General features: G+C 38.0%; 2 protein-coding genes across 4 annotated transcripts in view; both read right to left on the reverse strand.

Annotated features, from left to right (window-relative positions):
* The window catches only part of SOX5 (SRY-box transcription factor 5), a 1,211,684-nt gene extending 1,204,585 nt beyond the window's left edge, over positions 1 to 7,099 (reverse strand). For all 3 annotated transcript variants that reach the window (XM_077170300.1, XM_077170296.1, XM_077170299.1), the window contains exon 1: positions 6,945 to 7,099. The gene's annotated coding sequence lies outside the window, so the exon portion shown is untranslated. The remainder of the gene's footprint in view (positions 1 to 6,944) is intronic.
* The window catches only part of BCAT1 (branched chain amino acid transaminase 1), a 168,394-nt gene that overhangs the window by 27,864 nt on the left and 119,348 nt on the right, over positions 1 to 21,182 (reverse strand). The gene's annotated exons all lie outside the window — the stretch shown is intronic.

A 21,182-nucleotide genomic window follows, 5' to 3' on the forward strand; every position in this document is an offset into this window, starting at 1 on the left:
TTTCTTCCATGCTCCTAGAAAGCTGGAGCAACCCTTTTTAACAAGTAACACCCAAGAAGAACTTCCTGCAGAAATGTTATTTTCCCAGCTCAATGTCACAATTATTTAGTGTATTGAGCACTATACGTCCTTTAATTTCCTATAGTCCTTACCCATAGTATAATGTGGAATTCCATTTATTCTATTTTAAAAGGGATGAAGTCATCCAGGGTGGAAACTATGACCTGATTGAAAGTTCTGAAATGCTGCTATGTCTCAGACTGGGCTCTGGCACATGGAGAAGTATAAATTAAACTCTTCTGCAGACATTTGATCTCTTGCTATGAAAAGGGATATTGTGTTTCCTCTGTTTAACAGTATTCTCTGTCCACTGTGAAAAGAAGCCTGTTTGCTTAAAAAAGTGTGGCATATTTTTCCCACTATGAGTGGCATTGCAAATGAAATCACAGCACGCAAGGAATATAGTTCCAAAAATCTATATGAATTGTACCTCTATCAAGAGAAGGCCATGTTGAAATTGTGGCCACTTAACATAAGACAAATAATTTAATAATATGATGACTGATCACAACCAATGTCTGGACGCTAAGACGGGCGCTTTTGTTGTATGCCCACCTGCAGACAGCACTGTGCAAAGCAAGTTAAACAGAAACAGTCATGCCTTCTAATTCCAGTCCATCTCACTGCACGCCAGAGGTTGCCCACACACAAAGTTGGGATATCACCGTTACTGGTAGGATACTATTCTGAAAGTGCATGCACACTTTATCAATGGAGCAAAAATATCCTCTTCCGTTTGCATCCACAGATCCTATGTGCGTTATTAAAATCATAATAACTCTTTGTGAAAGGACATATACACTTTCAAAAATTTTAAGGTAACATATGACAAAAATGCCCTGCAATGAACCTATGGTTAGGATCCGGCAGATGGGAGGCACATGTTTTGGATGACTGAATAAATCATGGCTATCACCCTTGACGAAAAACTGATGCAGAGGTTTGAAAACTCTGTTCTGCCCATCCTGTGAAGATGTTTCAGGAGTTCCCCAAACATCATTTTTCCTGTAACATCAATTCTTTGTTCTCCCAATGCCTTGAATCCTCCTCTCCTACCCGAGAAAGGCTGATGATTTAGGAAGGTACTGATTACAGTTCATTGGTGCTGGTCAGAGGAAAGAGAGGAGGCAAAGCTTGGAACTGGACAGCCTGGAACCCTCCTACTCTCCTCTTACTCCCCTTGCCCCCACCAAAAGCACAGTTGCTCCTAATTCTTCTGAACATTGGGATTCTTGAAAAAAACATTCAGCTGCTACAAAAACAGTTTGAATACCATTGTTGGAAAGCACGTTTTTGTGTCTTAAATGACTTTCACTTTGTAATGGATTGTTTGGAGAGACGATATGGATAAGAAAGATCTCATAGCAGGTGTCATAGACCCAAAAGATGACGTTCATTGTCATAACCTGGCAGTGAAGTGTATTTAGAAGAGACAAAGAATTTATTTCCATCAATCAAAACACAAATAGCAACTTTATTTCAGTTTGTAATGAAAGGAAAATCTTATAGCCTGACCACAATTTCTTAAACCAACCTAATTGGCAATACTTACTTCAGTAAAATAATCTGGAGACCCAATAAAAAATTTAGCACAGTTACTTTTTATACTGCCATCATTCCTTCTGCTAAAGTGGCTTGCAAAATCCGAGAATGTGTAACCCCAACTATTTCCTCATTATTTTGATGCTCAGTAAAGTCCTATATTATAGTGCTCCATTTAAAGCTTAATGATATATGGCGAGTTGAAGAATGCTGTTTTACTCAATTTAGTTAATGATTTTTGCAATGTTTCCCAAACTTTCCTGACGATCAGGAACACCTGGAGTGTTTGGCAAAAACAGACTACAGGGCCCCAAACCAGATCCACAGAATTAAAATTTCCAAGGGACGTGCTTGGTAATCTGTATACCTACAGAGTCCCTGGAATAATTCTTATCCTAATAGACATTGCAAAAACAAAGGGACAAAGGTCAAGTACTACTGTCCAGATGCAGCTAATATATAGATACCCCATTCTACCTCATAGGTTGCTTTCCTACTGTAGAGGGATGATCCAACTCCGGAGGTTAAAACTTGGAGTCTTAGCAAATGTACCCAGATCTCCTGCCAAGCCACTGGTCTAGCTGAAGTGACCAGTTTGGGATCAAAAACTAAAACTAAATATTGTACTTTGCAATGACACTCCAGTTAGGTGAAGAAAATGTGTTTTTCCAATATATGTAACTGTAAGAGCATTTGGTTCACTCAAATATCCCTGTCATCTTCATGCATCTTAAAAGGAAAGTAGCTGCTAGAATATGGCAGCTGAGATAGAAGAGGCAAGACTATGTCTATCTAGTTTTTGAAAACTTGTACTGCACCATTTTGTGTTACTCCCATTATCCTAGGGGATGCTGCCGAGCTTCCTTTAAATGCCCCACTACCCAAACACTAAAGGGATGGAGTTATCACATAACCTTTTGAAAATCTTTCAATAATGTGATTGATATGTGTCTTTGTGGGTGACTTATAACTTCTCTTTAAGAGTGATGCTTCCCTGTGTAGACAGCATTTATATACTCTCTATATTAATAGTCATGCACCTGTACAGCATTTTTCATAACTTATATAGTAAATAGCCAGCATGATTTGTGCTTTTAAGCAAGTCCTTTCATTTGAAAATGGAGTGGGGTTCTTCTATAAAAGGTAAGAAAAGCAAAGAAAAAAAAGACCATGATTATATATTTTGCAATATTTTAAACAGGCCTCCGTAGCCATTACCATAACCCACGCTCCATAAATAGGTAAGTTGAACACAACACTGGCAGAGGCTGTGGCCCTCTTTGCACTCTGATGATTTTTTTTTAAATGGACTCTCTGTACTTGTGGTGATTTTTTTTCTAAGTTGGTTGTGTGAAAGAAGTAATAAAAGATTAAAAATCAATCCCCCCCAAAAAAGAAGGATGCACTAACTTTCCCAAGCAAAGTGAAATATTGAGAAACTATCTGCTACATTGAAATGGTGTAGACACTGTGTTGAGGAAAGGCTAGTCAAGAAAGAATATATTACCAGAGGGATGCGATTTGCTTTCAGATCCTAAATGCATAACTGGCCAGCTAATTACTTTGGAGTTTGGATTGTTCACACTGACCAGTGTTACCTGCCTCCCCTGCTCTTAAAACCCTTCAAAGGCTAACAAGTCTCCTACAAGATCAAGTAAAAACTAGTTAGCATGGAACAAGAGGTGTTCTGAGGATCCAGCCTTCTCGTTTTCTTCATCTTCTTTCAGTCGCAACCTACACTTAGGGATTCAGCCACAGGAACCTCTTGTAGTTTTCTAGGCAAACCCTTATATTTCCCAGACTTGGCTGATGTAATCACCTCAACCTGAGATTCCCGCCCAGCCCCTTCTTTAGGACTCCCTTTAGGGATCTCTTCTTCCATGTCTGCTCATCAATGCCTTGGTATTGTCCAAGCTCTCGAATATGAGCTCAGGACCAAGGAGCAGGGGAGGGAAGAGCTTTATTTGCCTTGATGCCTTCAATGGCCATGGAAGAGCCTGGCTGCTGTATGGAAGGTTCTCAAAACGATGGTTATTGAGAACCAGTAAAGAATGTTAATCAATCTTGAGCGTGTTTGTGAGCAGTGAAAATGATAAGACTGAATTATCCCTGCCAATATTGCTTTTCTGCTGTTTGATGTCCTTCAATACGACCACAGTGATTTTTTTTTTTTTTAATTCAGCCTTGGAAAGACCAGCAGCTCAAAAAACAAACAAACAAACAAAAACTCCATTCATTTTTGATGGGCCAGATTTGTTTGGTATGCAATGCGATTCTTTTTCTGCCTATTACATGCACATTTAAAAAATGAGTTGCACCTTTTCCTATTAGAGGCGCTTAGTAACCATGTTGTTTCAGATACAAAGGCCTATAGAGCGTTGCCCACTGCCCTTTGAATGAGGTCTTTGTTCTCAGCACTGTTTTGGTAGGAAATGGTTGCTATTTAGGTCTCCAAGTGGGAATATAAACTATGCTCACCTAATCAAACAGACCAGTAAATACAGCAGTTAATCTGACAACTTCAAATTCCTGAGTTGCATTCTGAGAAACAATTTAACACCAACAACCATTTAAAGTCTATGTAAATCATAAGCCTTTAGTTACTAAGAGGTTTATTTTATTCCATTTCATTTCGTTTTATTAATTATTGCACATGCCTGGTTCTAAATCATATTTTGGCATGGAGACTTCTGGTTAATAGAAAAGAAAAAATCACATAGGAAAATATAGCACTGAAGCTGAACAAATAAAATATGTTACCCAGATGTCAGAAAGAGGCGGGAAATAGTACAGGTGAATGTATGAAAGAGAAAGATGACCCTATCATATTGGTTGCCAATAAAGGAGAATCGATCCTGAGAACAGGGGAAACCAATTGCAGGTCTACATGTCTAATGAGCGAGCTTGCCCCATTGTCTTCCGATTGGTACTTCAAACTAATCTGCCTTGTAGCTGTTGAATAAAAAGCAGCACCTGTTTATGCAAGTTACTAGCAGTTTTACAACGCCCTCACCAAGTTCCTTTGAAGGTTTAGTCACCACTTAAGAAACAAAAGCACTGAAATAATACCTGCGTAAATGAAAAAAAAAATCCACCTCTTTCTTAATTGCAATAAATGATACTTTAAACCCAAAACAACGACAACAAAAAGATCTCTTTGTTTGAGGTATGAGATATAAATATCACCATTTCTAGCCTCCCTGTTTGCTAACAATTGCAATAATCTCTCAAAACTCTGTTCTTGCAGCATGTCAGGGTGGAGGGCCTAACAGCCACATAGCTCATATTAGAAGCGCTATCTGAACTATTCCTTCCCTTTGAGGGAAAAAAAATCCAGTGTTTCTGGTTTTTAAAGGAACCATTGTCACTTCTAGTTGAATGTTTATTTTACTGTCTCCTGCACAGCAGAGGGCATTTCACCTATAAAGAGTGATTACAGAGCACTGGGACAATTTGAATACTCTAATCAATGCTAGTTAAAGTAGAAATAAATAAATTTTTATGGCACCAGGGTTTCTAACCTTCATGGAAATTATTGTTAATTTATTGAATCAATAATCTTAAAACAATAAATTATGATGTCCTTTGTTTTCTTAAGCCCTTCTCACAGTGTGTTAAAAAGCAAGGGCTTTATAAATATTGCAACAGGCTGGGAGGACGTTTTTAACTAAGTCTTTGTATGTGGCCTATTATGCAAGAGATTAGACTGTAAAATTTAAAAAGGGGGGGTGGGACTTGAACATGAGCAGACACCAAAAATAATAATAATAATAATAATAATAATAATAATCCCTTCACTATTTAAAGTGGCTGAGCTAGGAATTTAGAGACTTTTTTTTTCATTAACCCTGTCTCTTCTTGGGGTGATTTGGTTTTACTCTTTAGTTTCCTGAGAATTAATAGTTATTAAGATCATATTTGTAACAAACAACAGAGAAATATGGTTGGTTGATAAAAACTGGAAGCTGGCCGTCTAGAAGGAATACTCGCCTTCAATGTTTTTCTCTGGGTCATATTCCCATATTTTATCTGTTATCCACCAAGGCCTTTAAGGAAAAAAAAATTCCCAGACCTATTTTGAAATCTTTCAAATCTTCTACTACCATAACTGAGTGAGGATAAGATAAAGCGCCTAAAACAGTGTCTGGTACATGGCTGACACTAAATAAAATACAATGTTCCTTCCCTGGGGCCATCCTGTGACTGCTTCTCACCCCCACTCACAAGTTTAACAGGTCATGAGAATTGTATTCTTGAAATCTTTATTAGTTTTCTCATTATGTTTTTACCTTTCATAACTATCAAAGTATCTTTTGGGTACCTATTCGTCCTGTTACAAAACTGTACCCAAATGCAAACTCTCTGGCTTTAAAAACTAAAATATAATAGGGAAAAGTGCACATCTGGGGTAATATCTGCAGATGAGACATTACCGAAGCGCGATGTCCCAAAAGAACCTAATATCCAAAGCTTTCAGTATAGATTAAGCTCTGCTAATGGCTCTACAGCTACTATATACAATTATCTGCTCACTAACAGCATCCCTTAAAACAGACGTAAGGGATCTTTGAAACCGAGCTCTGCATACCTTAATTACGGAACCAATTTGGGACACTATTTGTTCCAACATTTTTTTAAAGGCTTTCCCTAGATTATAAGAACACATCTAATTCAGGAATTTGTGTGTGTGTGTGCTTGGACACTATAGATTTGAATGCAGGCACTTGGAATGGCCCCCCAGAATCCTAGCGTTTGCCACCACATTCTGTTGGAGCTTTTACAGTTTCTGTAACAGACTGGCCTAGACCCAGAAATATTATTCCCTGGAGCTGAACTCATGACAGAAGTTCCCAGTCCTTGGGCTCCAGCTCAGACTATGGGACTATAATAATTTAGGGCCCAGCAGAAAAAATAGAAAATAACACTTTATAGAATTTCCATCAATCATCACTATAGTGTTTTCAGGAACATCCTGTGAATTCAGTCAGGTTTCAAGGAATCTTGAAAATTCCTTGAAATCTTCTTGGGATTTTGAAGACTTCAAGAGATACCTGAACCAATGGAGGGAAATGAGGCCCAACATATATTGAGTCCTACCACATGCCACAGTAATACTAAATTAATCCGAATCCCCCTGACAGCTGGGCCATCGCCAAGCATTCTGATTCACTTGTAAGAAACTGCACCAGGCAAAGAAACGCATGGGGTTAGGGAGGCTCTGGCTCTGGCAAAGGAATAAGGAGCCATCAAATCTTTGGGTACTGTCTTTAGTTTCCCAAAGCAGTTATCACAAATAACACAAACTGGTTTAGCATAAAGAGTAAGCATTTTTTTTGGCTCACAATTTTGAGGCTCAGAGAAGTCCAAAATCAAGGTGTCAGCAGGGCGAAGCTTCCTCCCCAAAGTCTGTAACACTCCAGTGCTAACCGCCACGATTCTTCGGTACTTCAGCTTTTTCATCCGGACGATAGCCTCTCCTTTCTCTTCCGGTTCCCTGACTTCCTGCTTCCGGCTTCTCCCGGCGACTTTCTCGCAACGTATAAGGGACTCTGGTAAACTGGAGTAAGAGGCAACCTCATTCATTGAGCCACAGCTTAACTAAAATAGCATCTTCAAGAGATCCTACTTACAACGGGTTCACACCTACACGAATGCAGATTAATATTAAGAACATACCTGAATTGGGGTATATAATTCACCCTACAAGTGCTAATTACATTCTACCGCTAGGTAAGGCTGATCAGGATTCCATGTAGACAATAAGACTGGCCATAATAAACATGAAAGAATGGTTACCATGTACCGACTAGCTACCATATTCTGGGCACTATTATAGGAGACATATATGATTTCATTTGGTTCTCAACCCTTTGAATAAAGTATTGCCATCTCAATTTCAGTAAAGAAGAATGGATATACAGAGTGGTTTATGGGTTTGCCAAAAGTAACAAAGTGGCAGACTTCTGAGTAATATCTGGGCCATACTAACTCCAAAGATCATTCTTATGCAAATAGGCCAGCTGTTAGAATTCTCGCAAAATGACTTTGTAACTTCAGTCTGTGTATCTCTAGGGACTTGGCAACTTTCTCAGAGTATCTCTTTTACTCCATATAAATTAATCAAAATCTTGCCCTTGTGGCTATTTCATACACTGACATTCTCATTAAAAAAGAATCTATATCCATTATGTGGGTCCAGGAATCATAGATACCAGTGAATTCATTCACAAATAAGAAGGTTCAATATTGACTTAACTTTAGTGGTTCTATTAACATTAAAGCTGATAATATTAATTGCCTTTTTTTGGCATTAGTCCTTCTGCTTCATGCTAGATAGAATGGAATATCTTCTCACAAGTTAGGTACGCCGGCTACCTCAAGAACTGGGAGGAGAAGCTATTGTATAGATATGCATGCAATGAATGTCAGGAAACTTCGGAGGACCCAAGAACAGTCATGCATCTGTGATTCACAGAGATGAATGAATGGTTTAAAAACAAGAAGGATCTAATGCAGCTCAAGAAATCAAGCTATTTTGTTAATTTGTGTTGTCAATGATAGGGTTTGCTGCCTAGACTCCCCTTTGAAGACAGAGGTTCTCATCCCACCTGCCCCCATCTGCTGTGAGTATTGGCTGCTGATGGCTGATACATGGGTCTTTCTTCAGGAATCGCCTTTGGCCAAAGGGAGCCACCTTTGCCCAAGATTATGCACTCTCCTAGGAGACAACCCAATCTAAGGACTGATCTAGCTGAGGGGATGAAGGTCCTGCTTCTTGTCTCAATTAGACATAATTCTGATGGACCATCCCAGCTCCAGAGCTCCCATGGGACCAGCTGAGGCCTTTGTTGGAACTGCATCAGAATTTAGCCTCTCCTGCCTAATTCCGCTTCCTTTTTTTCCTTTACAGCAGATTTCCTGCACACAAATATCCATCTCAGAGTCTGTTACCAGGAAACCTAAACTAAAACACCTCCTAAGGCACAGAAGTTTATCACAGCCTAACCAGAAGTCGCTAAATCCTTCTCAGTCTTTGTTTCCTTTGTTCTTGTTATTACCAGTCAGATTTTCACCAAATGCCTTTTCTTTTTTACCACATCTTCTGTTTTTAATAGTTTCTGCATGTACATAACTTTGGTTTACTCATGGTTTTAATCTTCTCTTGGCCCTTCATTGTCTTGCCCATCATCAGTCTTCTTTAGATGGAGTTTTGTTCAGGCATCCATCCATTGTCTATTTTGGTGGAACATGAAGAGAATCATGACCAACCCTGCTTAAGAAAAAGCTCAAGAAATTGTAGCAGAAGGAACTGTGGGTGAGACAAATTCTCTTAGAAGGGGAAGTGAGATTGGCAGTCCTGGTGACAAGCCTACATATGATATTAATGAACCAAATCTTACTAGAGCCAACGTATCAGTGATATGTAGGATTCCTTCAACAAATATTGACTGAGCACCTATTCACCGGGCTCTATCCTAGAAAAAGGAATAAAGCAGTAAAAAAAAAAAAAGAAAAAGAAGAACTACTGCTTTCTGGAATTTGTGTTCTAGAGTGAACAAGAGAAAAAAAAAAGATACTTAAAATTCAAAGATAGCAGCAACAGACATCTCAATCAATGTATTCCTTTCCTATGATGAAACTTCCTTTCAGATCCTCAAACAAAACAGCAAGGTAAGCCAACTTTTCATCTCCTTTTTCTATTCATCCTCTCCTGGATATTAGTAGGCAGGGAGAGAAAATAAAATAGGGAAGAACCCTATGTGTTGAAAACTATGCTTCCTTAGTAAATTTAGCTTTACAAGTGAAGAATAAGACTCTTAGCCTGAGAAGGATTTTTTTTTTCTCTTTGTAGACTGCTTTGTTTAATCATTTATAATTTTAACAACATTTACATAGCATTTTTACAGTTCATGAAGTATTCCTATTTAATTGTGGGTTCGTTCACTCATTCAACAAGCATTTATTATTTATCTATGTGTATCAGTCTCATACATCATCTCCTTTCCTCAAATGCTGATTTGAGAGAAGAGTTACTATTTTTAGTATACCTGCTTAATAAATGAGGTGGGAGGGAAAATAAAGTCCAGAGGTAGACAACAAGCAGCATAGAGAAACTTAAGTTTTAGAACCAAGCATACACAAGTTTGTTTCCCTATATGTATGTCTGTATGAATATCCTTGCACATGCAAAAAAATAATTGAAGTGACTCACAAGAATACATGCAACAAAGAAGGCTAAAATATATATATACATATATGTGTGCTGGTTTGCAAGGATGTATGTCCTCTAGAAGAGCCATATTTTAATCAAAATCCCATTTTGTAAAGGCAGAATAATCTATATTCAATACCGTTATGTTTGAATCTGTAATTAGATCATCTCCCTGGAGATATAACCCAATCAGGAGTGGTTGTTAAGCTGAATTAGGTGACAAAGACATGTCTCCACCCATTTGGGTGGGTCTTGATTAGTTTCTGGAGTCCTATAAAAGAGGAAACATTTTGGAGAATGAAGGAGATTCAGAGACAGCAAAGCAGAAGGACATAGCCACGAGTCAGCGACCTCTGGAGATGAAGAAGGAAAATGCCTCCCAGGGAACTTCATGAAACAGGAAGCCAGGAGAAGAAGCTAGCAGATGACGCCATTTTCAACATGTGCCCTTCCAGATGAGAGAGAAACCCTGACTGTGTTCACCACGTGCCCTTCCACTTGAGAGAGAAACCCTGAACTTCATCGGCCTTCTTGAACCCAGGTAGCTTTCCCTGGATGCCTTTGGTTGGATATTTCTATAGACTTGTTTTAAATGGGACATTTTCTTGGCCTTAGAACTGTAAACTTGCAACTTATTAAATTCCCCTTCTAAAAAGCCATTCCATTCCTGGTATATTGCATTCCAGCAGCTAGAAAACTAGAACAATATATGTAAAAAAGTAACTTAATGAAGGAACAATAAAAACAGAATAGAAAGATGTTAACAGATAGTAATTTAGAAAACATTTATTTATGTTGTGTGCTAATGAGTAGCAATTACTAAAATTGAGCCCCCAATTTTTTTGTGAGCTTCATGGCTAGTAAAGAATAGAGATGCATAACAAATAAATGACTTTTTCTTCAACTAATGAATTGCAAGGGGAGGGGTGGGGACAAAAAGGTAGAATTTACGAATTGAAAGAGAAATAAGCAACGCATCTTCCAAATGTAGCATGTATACCTAACTGGATCCTGACTCAAACAAACTAGCTGTAAAAACTATGAAACAATTAGAGAAATTTTAACACTGACAATGTTAAAAAAAACAATCATTAAGTAGCTCCAAATTATTTTTGAGTTGATCATGATATTGTGATAAATTTCTTTAAGAGAACTTATCATTTAGAGATACATACTAATTTATTTACAGTTGGTTAAAGAAGAATACCACAATAAATGTAAGATTCCTGTTGCCCACATACTAGCTTTGTCACTTGGGACAAGTGATCTCACTTTCTTCTGTAATTTGGGGGAAATACAATATATTGCTCAGAGTTTTGGTGAAGATTAAATGAGATAATGTATATAAAAAGACAAGACCAAATTTGTTGTAACTACCCAACAAATTTTTGCCTCTTCCCTTAAGAGGACTCATTTTGTGAGTTCTTCATTCTTGAAATAGTTCCCTACAGTGTGATTAAATTGTAGTATTGTGACATGCCAGTTGATCACACAAGCCTTCATATGAACATGTTTTCCATTTACCAGCCAATGTTTGCTTCTCTTTGGTAACTGTGGTTGACAGAACATGCACTGAGTTCAAAACTAGATTTGAATTTTAGCTCTTCTTCTTAGCTCTGTAATCTAGGGGTTCTCATTGATAACCACATAAAAGAAAATATAAGCCTCCAAGTTGTACAGTAGGAGCTAAAAGGAGAGTTGATTTAATCTGGAGTAGCTAAGGAAAGGTTTAGGTGCAAAGATGAAAAATGTTTGATGCTACTTGTTCTTCTTCAGGCAACATTGAGTACTTCCAGTGGTCATCAGTCCTGGAGAACTCCTAGACAAGTAGCAAATCTCCCACTATACTTTTCAAATTAGCACTTATTTCTGCCTTGCTAAATGAGTATGTCAGAACTATTCAACACCATGAAATAAACATGCTTCCTGGAGCATCAATTTTACTAGAATTGTCATAGAGAAAAATATACTAAAATGAACAAAATTTATTCAGATATGGCTTGAAACATCAACATAGGAGAATGAGGTATTTGTGTTTAGTGTTTTGCAGCATATTCCCTCAACTCATCTCTAATTTCACTCACAATGATGAAGGACAGTTCCTGGGGAAGCTAACAGCATCCCAGTCCGGGTACCCACCATATCTCTCAACTTTTCCATCTCACGTTCTTTCCCAAATCCTCAAGAGCTTGATCAATCTTCAGGACAGGCAGAACCAGAAGTGCAGCTGGCGAAAACCCTCAACAAACAAGAGAAGGTGTCCCAGTCTCCTGTCCATCAGGGCAGCAATTCTGAGAGAGTTGAGCCCCAGTTGTCCACAATGGTAAGCTGCTCAGTAGTGGCTTTTCTTCTTTCCCTTTCTCACTCTCCAACTCTTTGACTTTCCAAATAAATTACCTTGTGGTAGTTTGGAGGCTGTATGTACCCCAGAAAGGATTATCTTCTTTTAATCCATTCTTGTGGGTGTAGATCTGTTGTAGGTGGGAAATTTTGATTCGGTTATTTCAACTGAGATGTGACCCACATCATTCAAGATGGGTCTTAATCCTCTTACTGGAGTACTTTATAAGAGCATCAAACATTTAGAGATTAATTTAAGAGAAGCTCACATAAATAGCCCTGGAGAAGTTTAGTGAAAAAGGCCACAGGTAGAGAAACCAGAAGCTGAAGCAATGAAACCTGGGAAAGAAGGACCAGCAGACGTTGCCATGTGCCTCGCTATCTGACAGAGAAGCCCAAGCTTGCTGGTAACCAGTCTTCAGAGAAGGTATCATCCTGTTGATGCCTTAACAGGGATGTTTCCAGAGCCTTAGAACTGTAAATTTGTAAGCTGATAAATTCCCGTTGTAAAAGCCAACTCATTTCTGGTATATTGAATCCTGTCAGTTTTAGCAAACAAAAAACATACCTCTATCCAAGTTCTTATCTCAGGTTTTGGACTTAAGAGGAGCTACCTGGTTGGAAGAATAGACTTGAGCTGTATTTGCATAGCTCTTTCCATAAGACTAAGGAAATCCAGTTGTCATATTAAAGACATTGAACTGCCAACAGGTATATGATGTAGCTTCATGTAAGAAGAATTAAATAAATTTAAGATGTGAAAGAAATTTTTCTCTGTGGTAGGTACTTTGGGCCATGATTCTAAACTCCAATCTCTACTCTCCCTGATTAAGATTCCTGAGTGAAAAAATTAAATTCTAATTTTAATAATCAGCATCTCCACTCACAAGGACAATCAGAACTCAACTATTCTTTACTATGAATGCCATTGCCAAGGTCTATGAAACTGTTTTTCAACAGGAGAGACTTGAGGAATGTTGAAGTGTTTAGTTCACTTCGTTAACTCACTCAAGGGAAACTGTTCTACAGGGAAAGCCTGTCCTACTCTCAGGCAAAAGAATATGAAAGACTGATTCAGTTACATGGATAAATGTGGCTAAACATTAAAATAAAATTGTATTAATTTCCCTTCTTTTGATCATTTTGCCTATTTAAATAATCCTATTAAAAAATCTATATACACTAGAGTGTTTTGCTACTCTGTCCTGGAGGATGTTAAGATCTTAAAAAAAAAAAAAACTACCATCATGATCAAAGCTTTTCTTAAAGATATAAAATTTGTATTGCATCCAGATTGGATAAGCATATGTATTTGAACACTGTTTCCCTATCTAGTGATTTGTTCACAGGTGAAGGTAAGGATGAACTTAATAGCTGTCAGTTCAAGGTAAAACTGAAGAAAGTGGGTGAGTAAAAGGAAATTAGTGGTTGATTTTTAACTTTTAATCATGTGATATCAAGCTAGTCCCCAGGCTGCCCTATGCATTAGCCAGATTGTCTGATTCATCAGCCTTCAATTAATTTTGTAATCTTCATTGCATAAATTCGGCTGTTCTCTAACTTGTATGAAAGAGGCATAAGTACCAACTTTGGCACGCAGGACTAGTTGCTTTTACCCTACTGAAGTTCAAGAAAAGTTGTACTGTTTGTACAAGACTTCCATCCTCATCCTCATCGGCTTGCTTTTTGTTTTGTTTGGAGAGGGTTGACAAATAAACAAAGCCTTCTATCAAAAGCAGTGAGGAAGTAACAGTTTACACTACATTTTCTTTTAAAAATTTAGCCTCATTACTTTTAATCCTTATATGGCCAACAATGTATCTGTCCCCACATCCTTTGAATGTGGGTGACCTAATAGTGAGAACAGATCCAAGTAAGATCAAGCCCTCTGTTGCCAAAGCCAGGCAACAAACCAAGCATGGGCCAGTTTATGAGCAGATGGTGTGTGCTCTGTGAGTTTGTTGTAAATTAGTGCTAGATTGTTTTTAGCCTCTCCTCCTTCAAAATACAAATTCTGGAGCCAAACACTGCTTCTTGATGAAAGGGGAAAGAACATCCATTCTTAATGCCACTCATCCATCAGTTTCTTCCCACATGCCATGATTCCATACTGTGTCCAAGTAGTAATTCTTCTCCAACCTGGAGGATGCAGTAGAAATGGTGATGTGGTAAACTCTACTGAATCATACCTTTCCTGTGTTCTATTAGTTTGTTGACATCACAAGAAACCCGGTGTTCCCGGCATCAACTACAACTCCAGGAAGAATTTTACGAATAGTTTTAACTTTACTTTTCCTGCTTTAAAATGAAGAAGAAGAGATCTGAAGCTCAATATTTATACAAGAAGATGGCAATCATATTGATCTACACCTAGAACATAAATATTTTTCTTTGTGAGTGGAAACAGTTTGAGAATGGTAACATTCCACGTAAATATACTTGTAATTTTGTTTCTGGAATTTGTCACTGTTTGGTGATGCTCATGCATTTAAGTTTCTTGCAAGCCTATTTGATGTGAATTGGTGTATAGCTTATACCAATCACATACCTCCTCCTGCTAAAAGGCAGTACAGAGTTTTCCAGGTCAGTACACTGAGAGAGCAATGAGGGTATGCAGTTCTGGGGCATTCTGCTGTGGTGTGCACTACAAAAGCATAAAATTTCATCCAGAATTCAATCAGAAGTATATTCTAATATAACTCATTCATTGATTCATTTATTCTTTCATTGTTTAAATATTTGCTGAGCACCTATTATGTGATTCATGCTTTGCTTGCCCTGGGAATTCAGAAATAACTGAGATATGTTAGCCTTTAAGAACTCATAGTCTGGTGAGGCAGGCAGGTAAATGGCTACAGTCCGAGCTAGGGTCTGATAGAAGATTTTCAAAGGATAGAAATATGGATGATGAATGATGAGGCAGTTACATCTTACAGTTCAAGAAAATGAACTTGATTTTCCTTGTTTCAAATCTGAATGGCCTTCCTTGGATTCCAAATATCTTCTTGGCAAATTAGGAGAATTCCATAAGAATGTCCACCTTTTTAGACTGATGCCCTGTTGTAGGAAAGAAAAGGCACACGATCAAGTTTTGCTCACATGGCTACTTGACAGGCCATCATCCTGGGCAGAGTCAACTCTGCAGCAGAACTCATAGATCTTATCTCCACAGCTGCATGCAGGGCTCAGAAGGCTCACGCCTGGAAGCAAAGAGATGATGGAAAACTCTTTCTAACAAAAATGGTAGGAAAGATGAAGTTTCCTTTACTTTAGATTTATTCTGCTTTTATTTTTTTTTTTCTTGGCAAGTTCTAATAAAATGGACCATAGTCTCCTTGAAAGGCCTCATTATATGAAAAACAGCATTTGAGACAGAAAGAGAAGGAAGGAAAAAATAAAGAAAGAAGGAGGGAAGGAAGAGTAGGGAAAAGGGAGGGAGGGAGCTGGACAGAGAAAGAGGGAGAGAGAGTGGGAGAGAAAGAGGAAGGAGAAAAGGACAGAGGAGGGCAAAGACAGGCAGGCAGGCAGGCATGCTAGCTTAAGGGTTTTTGGAATAAGAGAATTTTTGTTCTCTGTTTAAAAAAAAATCACGAGTCACATAACATCAATTAATACAAGAAGTAAAGAATTGTTGGGAGGGAAAAAAAAAACAGCTTACAGTCCTTCCATAGATTGACTTTATCACTGTATAGTCATCTATTATTAAACATACCAGGTCAGTTCTCACCTTGCCTGCCTATCTACACATTAGCAGAAGCTGTGTGCTAATTTTTTGTGACAAATTCTGGTGTATGGAGCCCCTAACCTCACTGGAAAATAACCAGGTCACTGGCACCAAAAGCTAAAGACTGCAGCATATAATTCTCCCATTCTGGAGAGTACAGTTCACATGAGCTGGTGGATGCCACACAGAGCCACATGAACCCTTGGTAAAAACCAAGGAGGTCCAATGATGATCTCTGAAATCCGTTTGAGAAGGGAGGGGAACGGCCCACTGGACTTGCCCCAGACCCTGAGTTTACCTTTCTTTTTAGGCATTCTCTTGCATCATGGCATTTCCTCAGCATAGTCAATAAAAGAAAGAAAAGGGCATTAACCTGCAATAGGAAGGGAGAGGTTAACTGTTAAAATAAGAGACAGGTCTCTTTTCTTTACTTACTATTTACTGAATGTTTCTTGAGATATGCAATTTGCTGCAACTCTCTCGTGTTTGTCACAGTGATGAATTAATACAGTTAAGCACATCAAATAAAAGTCTTCTCCTGGAGGGAAATCACAGAAGAGAAATGTTAGGAAATTGTCTCAGAGAGCTTTCACTGACTTGGGCCTTCATTGTTGCTGCATGGAGTTAAATAATGGAACTTGAAATGGTAACAATTTGTTAGTATTCTCTTTAAATTGGGATTTCATTTTGGAATTTTATCTCCTCTTAGGATATGAATGACATTCAATCATTCATCCAGAAGAAATCTATTGAGGTTATAGCCTGTGTAAGGAACTGTTCTAGGCTCCAAGGAAAATATGATGAACAAGAAACACAAGGTGCCTGTCCTCTGATATGGAGCCTATATTTCAGCAGTGGAAGACAGACAACTGATGTATAAACAAACAAAAAAAGTATCTAAAATTATTTCAAATATATAAAAGTTCTAAGAAAATAGTAAAAAACAGAAATACCTAGAGAATGAATGAGTCCTTTTGGAAACGTAGGAGCTGTTTGAGAGTAATCAAAGAAGGCTCCCCTGAGCTGAGACAACATGCAGAGAACTGGCAAAGAGTTCTCTTGGCTTCCAGGACAACACTTTCTCTTGGTTATATTTCTACCTCACTGATCTCTTCTCCTCAGTCTCTTTTGTTGATTTGTCCTCTCCCCTTAACTTCTTAGTGTCTGAGTACCTCAGGACGCAGTCCTTGTTCCTTTCTCTTCTTCATTTACCATAACTTTCTTGATGATTTCATGCCACTTCATAGTTTTAAATGCTACATCCTGGTCGCTCACAAATGTATATTGCTATAGCCCAGACCTCTCATCGGAAATCTAGACTTGCATGACTTACTCGATAGCGCTACCTGCCGTTTAATAGATATCTCAAAGTGAGCAAGCCCAAAACAGAACTCTCGAAAGGAACAAGTCTTTCTCCTAAATGCTGTTCCACTCACATCCTTCCCTAACTCAGTTGATGGCAATTCCATTTTTTAGTTGATCAAGATGAAAACTTCAGAGTTATCCTTAACTCTCTCTCATAGGCCTTAACTAATCTGGTAGGAAATCCTACTGGATCTACTTACAAAATATATAAAAATCCAAACATTTCGCACCATCTCCATGGCTCTATTGTGGTCCAAGTCACCATTATCTCTTACCTGGACTATTAAATAGTCTTCTATGAGGACTTCCCAGGTCTTTGCTCAGTACAGCAACCAGAGCAAACCCTTTATAGAGTAAACCAGATCAGCTGCCATTTCAATCAGAACTAAAGCACAGTCCTTAGACTGGCATCTGAGGCCCACATGATCTGGCCCTTGACTCCTTCCTTTGACTCCACTTCCTCCTTCTCTGTTGTTTGCTCACTCAGCTCCACCCACAGCAACTCCTGTCCCCTAACTACCTTGCTAGAATATAAGCCCCATAAAGGCAAGGAATTTGTCCGGTCTATTCATGTATCTCAAAGGCCTGGAACAGCACCTGGCACACAGTAAGTGTGATGGCTATTTTGTTTTTTGCATGGGCAGGCACTGGGAATTGAACCCAGGTCTCCAGCATGGCAGGCGAAAACTCTGCCTGCTGAGCCACCGTGGCCCACCCTGATTGCTAATTTTATGTGTCAAATTAGCTGGGCCATGGTGTTCAGTTGTTTGATCAAACACTAGCCTAGATGTTACTGTGGAGGCATTTTTTAGATGCCATTGGTGTTTACAATTGGTTGACTTAAAGAAAAGAAGACTCCTCTAGATAATGTGGGTAAGCCCCCATCCAATCATTTGAAGGTCTTAAGAGCAAAGAACTGAGATTTCCAGAGGAAAAAGAAATTCTGCCTCAACACTGCAACATCAGCTCTTGGTGGAATTTCCAGTCTGCTGACTGGCCCTACAAATTCTGGACTTGCTAGGCCCAGTTGTGTGAGCCAAATCCCTAAATTAATCTAACACACGCACACGCATGCGCACACACACACACACACAGACACACACACACACACACACACACACACACATATATACATACATCCTGTTGGTTCTGCTTCTCTGGAGAACCCTAACTAGCCCAGTAAGCATTCAATATATATTTGTTGAATGGATAGACCATACCTACCTAACATAATGTGAAGTGCAGATTTGACTGTTTTTTTACTTAATCTAATAGTATATATAGCATTCCACTGTATAACTTTACATCTTACTTACTGAAAACAGTTCTCTCTTGAATAAATAAAGATGCAAGGTGTAAAACTCCATTTCACTACGAATTGCATAGATAAGTAATTTATTTTTATCTCTCATAGATGGAAAAGCAGCTCCATTGGCTGCTGCTTAGTAAAGGAAACGAGTCCCCACTTGAAGGGAAATACTGCTGGCTGCTCATTCAGGCTACTGGTTCACCACCTAAGGACCTAGACATTGTTAGGAAATAACCTAACTATGCAAGTTCTCCTTTCTGAACCAAATCTATTGCGTTTGTTTTCAGATCAATAGAATCTGCCATGAAAATATGCAACAGCCTCTACCTCCTTCATATAAAACAGAAAATCGTTACTTAAGAAATAGAAACAAATATTCCTTTTTAAATGCTTTGGAAGTCCTACAGGGGTAGCTCAGTGTTAGAATTCTCACCTGTCAGGCCGGAGACATGGATTCAATTCCCAGAGACTGTATATGCCAAAAAAAACCCAACAACAAAAAACTTCCTTTTGGGGTGCGCAGGAGCTTCAGTGGTAGAATGCTCACCTTTCATGCAGGAGACCTGGATTCGATTCCTGGATCATGCAACTAAAAAAAAATAATAATTCCTGGACAATGCACCTAAAAAAAAAGTTGTTGAGTTTAAACTCATCAATTGAGTTAGAACATTCTCTGCATTAATCAAGAATCTTTCCACATACATCAGAAGTGATGACAGAAACAAGGGTGCTCAAATATAGCTGTGACAGAGGGGGACAATAATGTACCTTAAAACAAATAAAAAGATGGAGAATTCAAAACATTTAAGATAATAAATTACAACTTTCATTTGAAGAAAAATGTGCTGATGTCTCATAATTCCTGCTTTTAACTCTATAACCAAAAATTGTTCTGATACTTTTTATATACATTTTTTGCCTAATATTCTTGAACTGGTTCACATTATGAATTCCTTCCTGTATTTCTTGCCACTAACTTACCTAAGTAAAATCAAACAAATTCATTCTCAGAATATATTTTACAATCTTCCAAAGTTGTTCTTCCATAATACTCTCAAAATGTGAAAATCTGGGTCATTAATCCTTACACTTGCACCCCTTGCATTATTTCTTAAAGAATAAATCAGAAAGGAGATTCTCAACCACAGGCATCATCCTTCCTACCCCTTCTGCAGTCATGTGATCAAGTCAAATGACACAATAGTCAAGACACAGTCTTCAAATGCATCTTGTTACAGTCCTTCTCAATTAGGACTATACCTGCAGGTTTTGTTTTGCTTTGTTTTAAGGAGCAGTGTCCCTCAATTTTCCACAATGCGCTACAGGAGTTGTGATTGGGAATTGAAGGAAAACCAAAACTGATTGCAAGAGAACTCATCGACTCATTAAAAAAATTACTAGTCTTAATTAATTTCATTTTATCTCAGTCCTACAAACATTTATTCATCACCTATCCTGCATGCAGTGTGCTAAGCACTAGCAGTACAAAGACAAATAACAAATGGCCCTACAGATAGAACAAGAAGTGCAGTGGTGGAAGCGGGGTTGTGTAACACAAAGGAGGAGTCAGTGCCTAGCCCTAGGATTCAGAGAACACTTTCTGGATAAAATTACACTTGGGTAAAACTTCAACAGAAGTAAAGTGGAAGCTGGGCAAAACAAGGTGGGAAGGTCATTCACAAATTCCATCTGTCAGTTTTTATCAATTTGGTTTTTGAAAAAAAAGGAAAAGAGGAAAGTTGATCCCTAGTAACTAAAAGGATATTGGATTATCAGTGTGTTTTAATCTATTTTTGTTTGTTCACCTTTGTTAAATTAACTAGGGGTAAACTCTAGCAGTTCCATATTTTAATTGCTTGATATATTTTGCCTCCGTAATATCAACATCTTCATAAAAAAAGTTAGTTGCCCTGGTTTGAATTTTGAAAGTAAAAATAATGTATTGTGGACTAAATCTGAGTTAAAAATACTTAGTTAAAAGTTAAAAATGTAAAAAGACAGTTTTAACTTAGTTAAAAGACTTTTTTTTAGCAATCAGTTTAAGAAGATTGACTGAGTGGGCTATTCAAAAAAAACATTCAATTTGAATTTTGTTTACCAAAATTGGAAGAAATCCTAATTTTTTTAAAAAGAAGACTGTATTCTAATTTCTTTAATCCTTTGTTATCTTCCTTGATGTACCGTTATGCTTTATTCTATAACATATAACATATGGGACTTTATACAGTAAAACAAAACGGTGTTTGTAAGAAAAAAAATCTGCTGGTTTTAAATTCCAACTTTTATTCCATGTATAGTATGCCCTGTTATTAAAAAGTTACAGATCATTGCTGTTTTTGCCCAAATTTTACCTTACAGAAGTCCCTTTATTAAAAAATGAGGGTTAATGAAAAGAAAAGTAGAGCTCCTGTTTATACGGCTGCAAATATCAGTGTGGAAATATTTCATGTTTACATTTTGCTGTACTATTTATAGTGGGAACACATACCACAGTAAAGCCCTCTTTTCCCCATATAATGGATATCTTTGTGCCTGAATTCTATATACTTTTACATTTTTATCCAGTCTTAACACATTTCACTCCACATTACTTTGTCCTCCCAGCCTAGCTATATTATAGCAACACCTTC

This window comes from Tamandua tetradactyla, chromosome 7, assembly GCF_023851605.1.
Source record: "Tamandua tetradactyla isolate mTamTet1 chromosome 7, mTamTet1.pri, whole genome shotgun sequence".
Taxonomy (NCBI): Eukaryota; Metazoa; Chordata; class Mammalia; order Pilosa; family Myrmecophagidae; genus Tamandua; species Tamandua tetradactyla.